The sequence below is a fragment of the Lepus europaeus genome, chromosome Y (assembly GCF_033115175.1).
Source record: "Lepus europaeus isolate LE1 chromosome Y, mLepTim1.pri, whole genome shotgun sequence".
Lineage (NCBI taxonomy): Eukaryota > Metazoa > Chordata > Mammalia > Lagomorpha > Leporidae > Lepus > Lepus europaeus.
This window is the reverse complement of record NC_084851.1, coordinates 11,586,719-11,598,151: the sequence shown is the minus strand read 5'-3', so window position 1 is coordinate 11,598,151 and position 11,433 is coordinate 11,586,719. Positions and strand designations below refer to the sequence as shown.

Below are 11,433 nucleotides of genomic sequence, written 5' to 3'. Positions count from 1 at the left end.
GAAAGAATCATTGTGTGACATGATATAAAAATAAAGTCTGGTGCTTGAAAGACAGAGCCATGCCATCAGCCTTGCTGTGAGTGTGTCTCTCATTTCTTCAAGCACCAACACCTCTCACATGTTGGGGCCTCTGGACTGGATGGAGTTGGTCTGTGGCAACATGGACAGTCTAGTCTTGCAATATGATTTCTAGTAGCAGGTTTCAGATCATGGGGTAGCAACTCAATCTGTAAGAGATTAATGCTGGAGACTAAGGTCCAAGATACGGTTGATCAACCATGTCTATGTGGCCAAACTTGAAAAAAGACTTTACACACAAGATCAGGTGAGATTGTTCATGTTTAGTGGCTATTGTCACACATTGTGATTGGAAGAAATAGGTAATGACTAGAGGACTAAAGGAAGAGAAAAGCTGGCAGTACACGCTGAATGGATTATGGACCTTACTCTGTGAATCTACTTCCTGAGAGCATTGTCCTTGGGGGCATTTGGGGAGTGACCCAGCAGGTGGAGAGCTGCTCCCGCGCCCCGCATTAGCGGGGATAAGGGTACCAATGAGGGGAGGGGGGAGAAGCAGGTCCAGTCCCTGCCCATGCAAATCGTGCGCAAGTGAGATGCAAATGTATGCAAACGAAATTCAGCTGGCACACAAAGATAAGCACGTGCCTGCTGTGCGCGCATCTGGGCACCCCAGCGTCTGCCTGGGCTTGCAGAGCCGCATGTAAATGTGTACGCTGGGCCAGCCGCCAAGCTTGGCGGCTGACACCAGGAGGCCAGACCGGGAATGCAAACAGTGCGTTCCCCGCGCACAGTGCAGGCCCCTGCGCTGGCCTGCGGCTGGGGGAGGGGCGGCGGTCAGGGGCGGCTTCCCGGAGGAGGCGCTGTGCGCGGGGAATGGGAATGGGGAGGGAGGGAAGGCAAGGCCGCTGGAGACGCCCAGCGAGGGGCTCACCGCGCTCAGAGGCTGGGGAAGGAGCAGGAAGGCCCCTGGGGCCTCTCTGGGCAGGGGACAGAGCCTGCCTCCTGCGGCACCCCGGCCCCACAGCGCCACCTTCTGGGGACGCTCCTGCTGCGGGCAGCAGGCTGCAGCCGCACTGTTGCTAGGAGACCCGGAGCTTGGTCCAGCCTCGGGCCTAGCACTGGTGCTGGGCAAGCGCCTACCTTCTGTCATGCCTGAACTCTGTCATCAGCTCCTGGGGGAAGCACCCTGGAGCCACTCCCTCCCCCATCGGGTGGCTTCCCTGCACCCTGGCACACAGCCTGGAACCCCGCAACCTGGCTCGGTGGATCCTTCCTGCGTCTCCTGTGGGCGCCATGGATCAGGAAGCAGGAGGCGTCCGAAGCCAGGGGGGCCCGGCTGTGTCCGCGGCGCGTGGCTGACCCTCCCCTGCCCGCAGGCCCAGCCTGCAAGGCTGGAAGGCGGCGGCCTTGGCCTGGGCGCTGTGCAGTTCTCTGCTGACCGTCTGGATGTGCTGAGAGGGCCTCGGACCCGTGCTGGCCCCGCTGCGCCGCCCGCCTGGGACCCTGGACGCCCGGATTGCCCGCCTGGCCCAGTACCGGGAACTGCTGCAGGGCGCGCCGGACGCCTTGGAGCTGCGCGAGCTGACGCCATGGGCTGGCCGGCCCCAGGTCCGCGCCTTCCGGCAGGGCCAGAGTGTGGGCGCGCGGCCATGCGGGCTGTGCGAGTTCGTGGTGCCTATGAGCTAGCAGGGCCTGGGCTAGCTGTTACACTACTGCGCAGGCGCGTGCGAGGCGGCCACGCGCGTCCAGGACCTCAGGCTGCGGCGCCTGCGCCAGCAGTGGCGCACACAGCTGGATCGCGTGCACACGCAGCCCAGCTGCCGCCCGACGGTCTACAAGGAGGTGTCCTTCCTGGACGTGCACAGCCGCTACCACACGGTGCGCGAGCTGTAGGCGCGCGAGTGTGCCTGCGTGTGACGCTACCTCACCGGGCCCCGAAAACACGCCGCCACGGACTGCGCGTGCGCAGAGGACGGTCTCCTCTAGCAGCCTGGGACTCTCGCGATAACTGCCTTAAGCTAAAGTGTGGGAACTCCTCAGAAAAAAATTTAAAGGGCAGCCACTCCTCATTTTATACTCTGCATGTAAATAAAATGTAGAATAAAGATTTAAAAGTGAGGACATAGAAGTAACAGGATTTGACAACAGATGACTTTATTACATGAAAGAGGAAGGAGTCCAAGGAAAAAATCATATTTTGGTAATGTGGGTCAAGGCTAGCTGGTAGTAATGCCTTATGCAAGCATAAAAGAAGAATGAATGCTATGGTTTTCATTTCAGATTTGCTGAGCTTGAGATGCCATTTGCAAAGCTACAAAGAATCTCTCAGTAGAGTAGAAAACATGGTCTAAAGTTATATTTAAGGCTTAAGCTGTAAGGAAACAGGAGCAACAGATCACAGCCAGATATGTCAAGGAGGATTGCATAATGGGATAAATCAGAGACCACACGGAATGGTGAATGTGTTACCAGTAGAAAAATACAATTCCAGGAGAAATACAAGAAATCAATAATAAGGTCAAGAGAGGAACAAACAGATAAGAATTTTCAAGGGATGATCATGTATACTAGTTTTAAATATGGTAAAGGCAAAAAACGAGAGGTATCCATTTGGCCTAGTGCTTATTATATCAGTTAAGATTGTACCTTTGGGGCTGATGTTGTGGTGTTGTGGGTTAAACCACCAACTGCAGAGCTGGCATCCCGTGTGGGCACCAGTTCAAGTCCCGACTGCTTTACTTCCAACCCAGCTCATGGACCTGGGAAAACAATGTACAGTGGCCCAAGCCCTTGGGTCCCTGCACCCATGTGGGAGACATGGAAGTCCCTGGCTTCTGGCTTTGGTCTGGTCCAACCCTGGCCATCGTGGTCTATTGGTGAATAAACTAGCAGGTGGAAGATCTGTCTCTCTCTCTCTGTCTCTCTCTCCACTCATCTCTCTGTAACTCTGCCTTTCAAATAAAATAAAAAAGCTTTAAAAGGTTTGGGCTTTGCCGGCGCCGCGGCTCACTAGGCTAATCCTCCGCCTTGCAGCGCCGGCACACCGGGTTCTAGTCCCGGTCGGGGCACGGATCCTGTCCCGGTTGCCCCTCTTCCAGGCCAGCTCTCTGCTGTGGCCAGGGAGTGCAGTGGAGGATAGCCCAAGTGTTTGGGCTCTGCACCCCATGGGAGACCAGGAGAAGCACCTGGCTCCTGCCATCGGAACAGCATGGTGCGCTGGCCGCAGCGCGCTACCGCGGTGGCCATTGGAGGGTGAACCAACGGCAAAAGGAAGACCTTTCTCTCTGTCTCTCTCTCACTGTCCACTCTGCCTGTAAAAAAAAAAAAAAGGTTTGGGCTTTTACTAGATTTTCTGCCTTCATATGCTTTCATGATGCTGAATATCCTTCTCTGGTTCTGTGTTTCAGTACATCCTTAGGTACATCATTTGTCACAGTGGATGAATGGCAACAAGTTCTTTCCATTTGTTTGGAAGCCTTTATTTCACCCCCACTTATAAGTGAAAGCTTTTCTGAGAATGATATTTTGGGTTGAAAGGTTTTTCATTTTGTTTTTCCTTTTTTTATTTTTATTTTTGGACTTGGACCATTTCTCTGCATTCTCTCCTAGCTTGTAGGGTTTCTGATGATATATCAGCTGATAATTTAACTGGAGATCTTTTGAAGCTAAGCTGGCATTTCTCTCAGGTACATTTTAGGAGCTTTGCTTTATGTTTTGCTTTTGAAAGTTTGACAATAATGTGTTGTGGTAGAGGACTTTTCTGACAATATGTATTAGTAGTTGTCTGTACTTCCTGTACTTGGGTGCTCAGATCATTCCCAGAAAAGCTCTCATTTGTAACTGAAGATGAACTTTCCAAACAAACCAATGGACTTAACCCTCCACTAAGTAAAACATTCGACAAAAAGTAAGAACAAAACAATAAAAAAATTGATCCTCTACGGTAGGGATAAAGGCTGTAAATATAATCAAATCTGAAAACTGCAGACTGCATTCTTATGACTGCTATATCATGAAGTTAACATCTCTCCACTGGTCAGTTGTTACCTACAAATATATTTCCTACCACTTTTGCATACTATGACTGTCAGCATTTCATTGTAGTTAAGAAGGTGAGCTCTTGAATTGTGTCTTCTTGACAAAATGATTTTGAGACTTTGGAAAACTAACTTACAATGTGTGCATTCATGATCAGTTCCATCAAGGAAGTAAAGCTAAGCACATGTATCTCAGGGTCACTTTGAGAGTTAAAGGAGAGGTTGTTTGCAGGTCCCAGAGAGCAGTGGTTGACACAGGGTAAATCTTCAACAAAGGAAACTTGTTATCAACATTGACTTCCTGGCAGGCACCATGGCTCAATGGGCTAATCCTCCACCTTGCAGCACCGGCACACCGGGTTCTAGTCCCAGTCATGGCATCGGATTCTGTAACGGTTGCCCCTCTTCCAGGCTAGCTCTCTGCTGTGGCCTGGGAGTGCAGTGGAGGATGGCCCAAGTCCTTGGGCCCTGCACCCCACGGGAGACCAGGAGAAGCACTTGGCTCCTAGCTTCGGATCAGTGTGATGCACCAGCCATGGCAGCCACTGGAGGGTGAACCAATGGCAAAAGGAAGACCTTTCTCTCTGTCTCTCTCTCTCACTGTCCACTCTGCCTGTCCAAAAAAAAAATGATTTCCTACATCTTTCGAAGGGAGCCATCATGCTTCTGATATATTATGTATGTTACAGTTGTCTTATAAGTTCATTCTCATTCAATTCTACATCTTATCTTTACTGTGACCAACAAAATCCAAATATTTCTTTCAAGATTTCTGATTGTTCATGTAAGGCTACCATTGAACTCAGCTTAAATGGAAAAAGAATTTGATGTTTAGTAGAAAATGATGAGTCTACACTGTCTGATATCAGTGTATCCCCAAGCATAAATGCATTTTGCAACCCGAATTTCTTGTTAGTAATTAATAGCCACTATAGTTCATTTTAGAACTCATTTGAGTTTGCATTTGACTTGGGTTTTCATCCCATCCTGATGTCATAATCCACATACAATATTCAGCAAAGTACCTGATCAATATTTAAAGTGTCAGCTGTTAACAGGGTTTGTGTGAGACATCTGTGACCACATTGTGCAAATGACAACTGCACACTTTGTCTTTCTCTGTATGGATGTTTGGTTCCAAACTGGAATTCTGCTCCCCTTCTCCTGATTATTATGCCAAGATCTTCACTAAGAATAAACTATAACCACAGAAATCCAAGCATTTTTTTTCAAATTACAATATATTAGAAGAAAACAGGGAAGTGTGGAGAATAATATATGAACACCTTTGTATTTACCACTTAACTGCCAAATTTTAGCTTTCTCATGCTTCATTAGAAATAAAAGCAGGCATTAGAGACATAGATATAAGTCTGTGTACATCCTTCCTAGATTTCATTAATTTCCTTGCTCCTTCTCTTGAGAAAACAGAAATTTTGTTTAATTTTCTGCCAATTTGCACATCCTTATTTTTTGTTTCATTTTAAAAACTGCATTAATTTAAATGTTGAATCAACACTTGTGTTTTCCATAAGTAGTTTCTTACTTGCAGTCAATCTACTATACTCCATAGCAATATACCAGAGTACACACATAACAAAGTGCATGCAATATATAATGCCCACAAAGCAACATCCAAAACAGCAGGAACAAATTTATTGTTTCTTCTTCATAATTTCACAGATATCTTAAACTGTAGATCTTAACAACCTTAACATTTAAATTTTCTTTGCGTTTTTTTTTATTGTCAATAAATTTCCCTTTCATTTAAAGGAGGGATTTTATGAGTTTTAATTGTCATATCAAAATTGCCAGCACCATTACTCTTGTGCTTTAAGGGTTATTGTAAGGAAAAGAAGGATGACTTCAACACAAACATTAATAACACAACACTGGATCTGATCATTGAGATGGCCCCTCAGAGGCTAATGGCTGGGGAGAATCTACAGCATAAATACATTTGTTTGACAAACAGATGATTCATTTCCCAGGTGGATGCAGTCATAACAAGATAGCACCACACTATTCAGAAGAGAATATAGTCTAAAACTTATGAATCATTTCTAACATTGTCCATGTTACACTTTCAGATAGTAGTCTACCACACGAAACTCAAACAATGGAATGAAAAGCATGCATAATGAGTGAGAATTGTACTGACAGAAATAATGTTGAAATCACCCCAAATATGATAAAAGAAACAAATATAACCATCCAAACCAAACAAAATCAGAGGAGGAGAAGTTGGAGAAATACTAGGAATAAGACTGAATTAGCAAAGATGTGGAGAAATCAGAAACTTAGGTGCCACTAAAGATCAGGGACAATACTACTGCTGGTGTGGAGTACACTGTGAGAATCCCATCAAAACATTAAAGCATCCAGCAACTACACTATGGGGAAAGACCAGATGAACATAGTATAGGGTCTCACACTAATATTATGCACAAAGGCAAAACATTGAGAATCTGTTCATAGATTAATGGATATGCAAATATCAAAATGCATACAAATGGAAGATTGTGTAGCCTTGCTAAGAGAGCAAATTCTAACATATACTACATGGATGAACCTTACAGACATTATGCTAACTGAAAAAAGCCAGTCACTGAAGATAAATATGCATTTTAATTTACATTAGTCACTTAACATAGTTAAATTTATAGAGACAGAAAGTATAGAGAGCATTAAGAATGAGAGGAATAGGGAGGCACTGTTTAGTGAGTAAATAAAATTTCATTTGTACAAAATGAAAACATTTATGAACATGGATGGTGGTGATAGTGGATCCTTATGAATACATTTAACACCACTGATTATGTACCTAAAATGGATACAACAGTCTATTATATCTCTCTGTGTGTGTATGTGTGTGTGTGTGTTTTGCCAGAATAAAAATTTTAAAAATCAGGTGAAACTGCTGCCTGCAATGCTGGCATCCCATGTGAGTTCTGGTTCCCAGCTGCTCCACTTCTGATCTAACTCCCTGCATATGGTCTGGGAAAACAAAAAATGGAACAAGTTTACAAGCCCTGCTACCCACATGAGAGACCTAGATGAAGCTCCTGGCTCCTAGTTTCAGGCCAGCCCAGCCCTGTCCATGGCTGCCATCTGGGGAAAGAACTAGTAGATTGAAGATCTGTCTTTTTCTTTTCTCTTCCTCTCTTTGTAACTCTTTCAAATAAATAAATATTTTAAAAAGAGAAAAATATATATATTTAAATACTTTACCTTGATCAACAACAGTGAAATCCAGTGTTTGGATTGCTGAGTTCGATTTGAGAACAGCCAAACTTGTGTTTTGCAGTGCTGTTGAATACCCATATTATTTTATTTTTGTCTTGTATATTGCACTGCTTTATACTACTATAAATTTTGTGAAAACAAGATGTGTATTTCACAAGAAAAACAATTAAAATGTTGATTGAAAATATCTTAGGTCCAGAATATATGTTTTATATCAACATTGATCATAAGATGTTCAAGAAAAACACAACAAAATTTTTATTTACATTAATGTGCAAAAGAACAATCCTTTTGCTGGATTTTGGAGTCTCTGCAACTCCCATACTAAAGAAAGAATAAGTCACTTAATTTTTTTACTATTATTGTTTAATATAAAGGTTTCTAAAAGGCATAAAAATTTAAAACAAAACATATTTCAAATCTCAGAAAACATTTGAGGAATAATCAGAAAAACATCATCAAGACCAAAGGAAAATATTGCCCAGAATTGCAATGACAACAAGTAGTCACAGCAGGAAGGTTTACTTTCATTTAATTATTATTTGTAATTCAGTATTTCAAAGATACTTTTTAAATATTTCAATGATTCTGAAGTTTACACTTAAAGTATACAGTTAGTCGTCTTGCAAATTAGATGATGAAGACACTGATGTTTGATAAAATAAAATTAGAGACTTGTTATTTCAGCACAAATATTGTTATACCAGTCATAGAAGCTTAGTGTTATTATTTGGAGCGTTGTTTAAGTATCCGTTTATTCTCTGGTAGAATTTACTACACATTGGCACCAACTGGAAAACAGAATGAAAATGCCAGCGATTCATAGCCTTTAGGGCATGTGTAGAAATTTTCAGACCATGCAATTTGCTTAACGACATCCGACACAAACTACAGGCATAGAGACAGACTGTGTAAGATGTCATATGCTGATTGCAACAGCGTCTATGTCACTGAATGTTTTAGAGTAACCCATAATGACAAATGATGAGTTAATAAAGCAGTCAATCTGACCAATCCATTGGTTTCATTTTAAAATAAAAGCAACTAGTAAAAGGAGTTACATGCCTTTATCAAATCCCAGGCATTAATGCAGGTAAATTGCAATCCACTCAAACAGGAAATACCAGTTCCCAGAAGGCACTGGAAACATTGTATAAAAGGTTGGGGATAGGAGCAGCCTTCAGGAAAATCCTCTGTGCTAACAATTGTTTGTCCAGTTTGTTTGCAACTGTCATTCAAACTGCACTCTGCCTTCCACCGGCGTGAGAGAGAAAAAATGAAAGCGGTGTAGTATTAAATACAACGATTCTGAAGTGGTGGGTTCCTTTCCTAAGGCTGTCTTTCCCTGTCCACACAAGAAAAGCCTCTTGGAGATGTAAAGCTCAGGGCTGCCCATGTTTTCTGGGCAGAGCGGAGTGGGAGCCAGGCACTGTCTCCAGGGTCGGCGTGACTGCGGGGGAAGCTGAGCTCTGTGTTTCTTAAGATGCCCCGACAGGGCTGCAAGTAGCTGAGACTCTCCAAGAGCCCAATGCTCCAGAAACCCGACCCTGGGAAGCAATCCGGGTCCCGAGCACCATCTGGACAGCGTTGGTATAGATCTCCCACGCCCCATGGGTGAGTCCCAAGATCTCCCGGCCATCCGTGCCCTGCGGTCTCATCTCTGTACAGCTGGGGTACGCTGAGGCTGAGGCTAAGAGCTAGGCAGGAACCCAGCGCTTCAGGACCCCATCTCCAGCATCATCCTAGCTGGTCTGCGGATGTCACAAAGGGCTGGACTGCTGGCAGCACCGCAAAGCAGCACTGGAAGCTCCAGTGCTGAGGATGCAGGAAGACAGCTTGTTCCCGCAGCGTTTTCCTAAGCCAGCTCTTGGAGATGGGATGAGAGGGAGCGGGGTTGCCGCAAACGGCTGTTCTGCTAAAGGTCATGCTGACGTCCGGTTCTTAGGTGCGCGGAGGCGACAGGGATCCTGCGTGGCTGGGCAGGTAGAATTAGACAGAGAGAGGCATCACAAAGAAAGGTCTTCCTTCCGTTGTTCACTACCCAGATGGCTGCAATGGCTGGAGCTACACCAATCCGAAGCCAGGAACCAGGTGCTTTCTTCCTGGTCTCCCATGTGGGTGCAGGGGCCCAAGCAATTGGGCCATCTTCTACTGCTTTCCCAAGCCACAGCAGACAGCTGGACTGGAAGAGGAGCAACCAGGACTAGAACTGGTGCCCATATGGATGCTGACATCACAGGCAGAGGATTAACCAAGTGAGCCACGGCATGACCCAGCAAAATGAATTTTAAGATGTGTTTTTACTCACCACCCAACATGCTATTTGACAAACCTTGCTCTGAAAAGGATTTCATATTGTTTCTTCTTTGTTTGCAAGTGAGTCTGGCTTCATTTCCTAAAAACCGGGCACAATTAACTTTGTGTGGTTCAGTCTCTCACGAAGCTCTGTGCCCAAAGACCCACTTTTCGAAATCTCCCCAATTCTTTTTCTGCTTATGTTGAGAAAAGTTTAGGAGAGTCTCTACCTTGGTTAACTGTAGAGTGGATGCTGGAAACCGAGAGACTCAGACATCAAGGTTGCCCTCTTAAACCAGTTCAGAGCAGGCAATATAGAAACTTCTGAAGGGATGATGGGTGCCAGGATGTGGCTGGGGTTGTCCCTTTTCCTCTTCAGGCAGAGGGGAAGGAGGTGGTGGGAGCAGAGAGAGAGAAGAGGAGGAGAGATCTGGGGGGAGGGACACAGCTGGGCTCACACTCAGGCTGCTTTCACACATAGTGAGTCCTGCGTTCCCCTCTTTCCCCTCTGGCTCCCAGTTGTTTTCCAAAGGAGAATCCCAGCAGTGGTGGTGGGGAGAAAAGCCCCCAGATGGTGGTCCCATTTTGCTAATGGCAAGGGAGAGAGATTCCATTCACTTACTGTTTTTATTCTTAAATCCACATATGTTAGGATAAGGTATCCAGAGTTGTAGCAAAGTAGTTTCAGACAATTTCCCACTTCCTGGTAAATAATGTTACTTTTGAAAGCATGCTTTAGTCATCCTGTGGCATATGCATAAAAATATTTTTTTAATTTTTGAAATGAGATGTGAAATATTAATTTTATGGTATTATTTATACAGGATAATGCTAAATCTCAAACTAGAAAATTAGAAACCAGTCTCACGAGATATTTAGCAAAAAAGAGCAGGCTAAGAGTTTCAATTTCTCATTTTCCAGGTTTCTTTCCACTATTCTGAAAATATATGAATCTTAACAATCATGTAAGGAAATAAAATAACATTTGGTAATGGTATAATTTATTAAACTTCAATTTAAAAATATTTTAGAAAACTCTCCAGAGGACATAAAGCTACCTGAAATGCATATTCTATGCCCAGATGCCTGGAGCAGGGAGATGAAATGCCATTCTTTATTACCTGGCAGACAACTTGTGGAAGTCATTGCAGTTCAGAACCTCTTAGTTTTTCTTAAGTTCCATTTCTATCAAAAAGTGATTTGTACTCCTAGACCTATAGCTGCATGTGCGGTTTCTGGTTTTTTCCTTCTGATTGATATTGATCCCTTAACAGTCAGCCTTTCAATGTGGAGAGTACAGGAACTGTTCCTAATTTCAATTCAGAGGATTCATCCTACTCTTACTGAACTCAGAGCTAGCCTATTCCAGGTGGATTTAAAATGTTAGAGCACTACAGAAATTGAGAAAGCTAAAAGAAAAAAAAAGAAAAGGACAAATCTGTTGTGAATCTTCTGCCTCGTATAAAATGTAAAAGAACCTTTACTAATCACATATGATCCAATCTACTGTTTTAAGGTTCTTCTAAATAGGTGCTTAAAGTACTGAAAGTGAATCTATATCACTTGAGGGCAGCATTTCCCAAATTGTTTTCTGCAGGTTTCCTTATCTCCCCAGGTTCTTCCTTTATTTCTGGAAAATAAAAGGTTTCATGGCCAAATAATTTTGGGAAATATCCAAATTATAGCAGATTGTTAGAGATTCATGGAGAATGGGAGTATATTAAATACTTTAAAATGCCCTATAAGTTTCCCCAAAGTGTTTAATTCAGCATTTTTGCTTTTTACAAGATATTTTTTCAGAGCATTTATTACCATATTAAAGAGTCAGTGTTAC

The 11,433-nt window shown here is 43.9% G+C and overlaps 1 pseudogene; it reads left to right on the top strand.

Annotated features, from left to right (window-relative positions):
• Nucleotides 1-1,314: 1,314 nt before the first annotated feature.
• LOC133754088 (neurturin-like) lies at nucleotides 1,315-1,938 on the top strand (annotated as a pseudogene).
• Nucleotides 1,939-11,433: the final 9,495 nt, after the last annotated feature.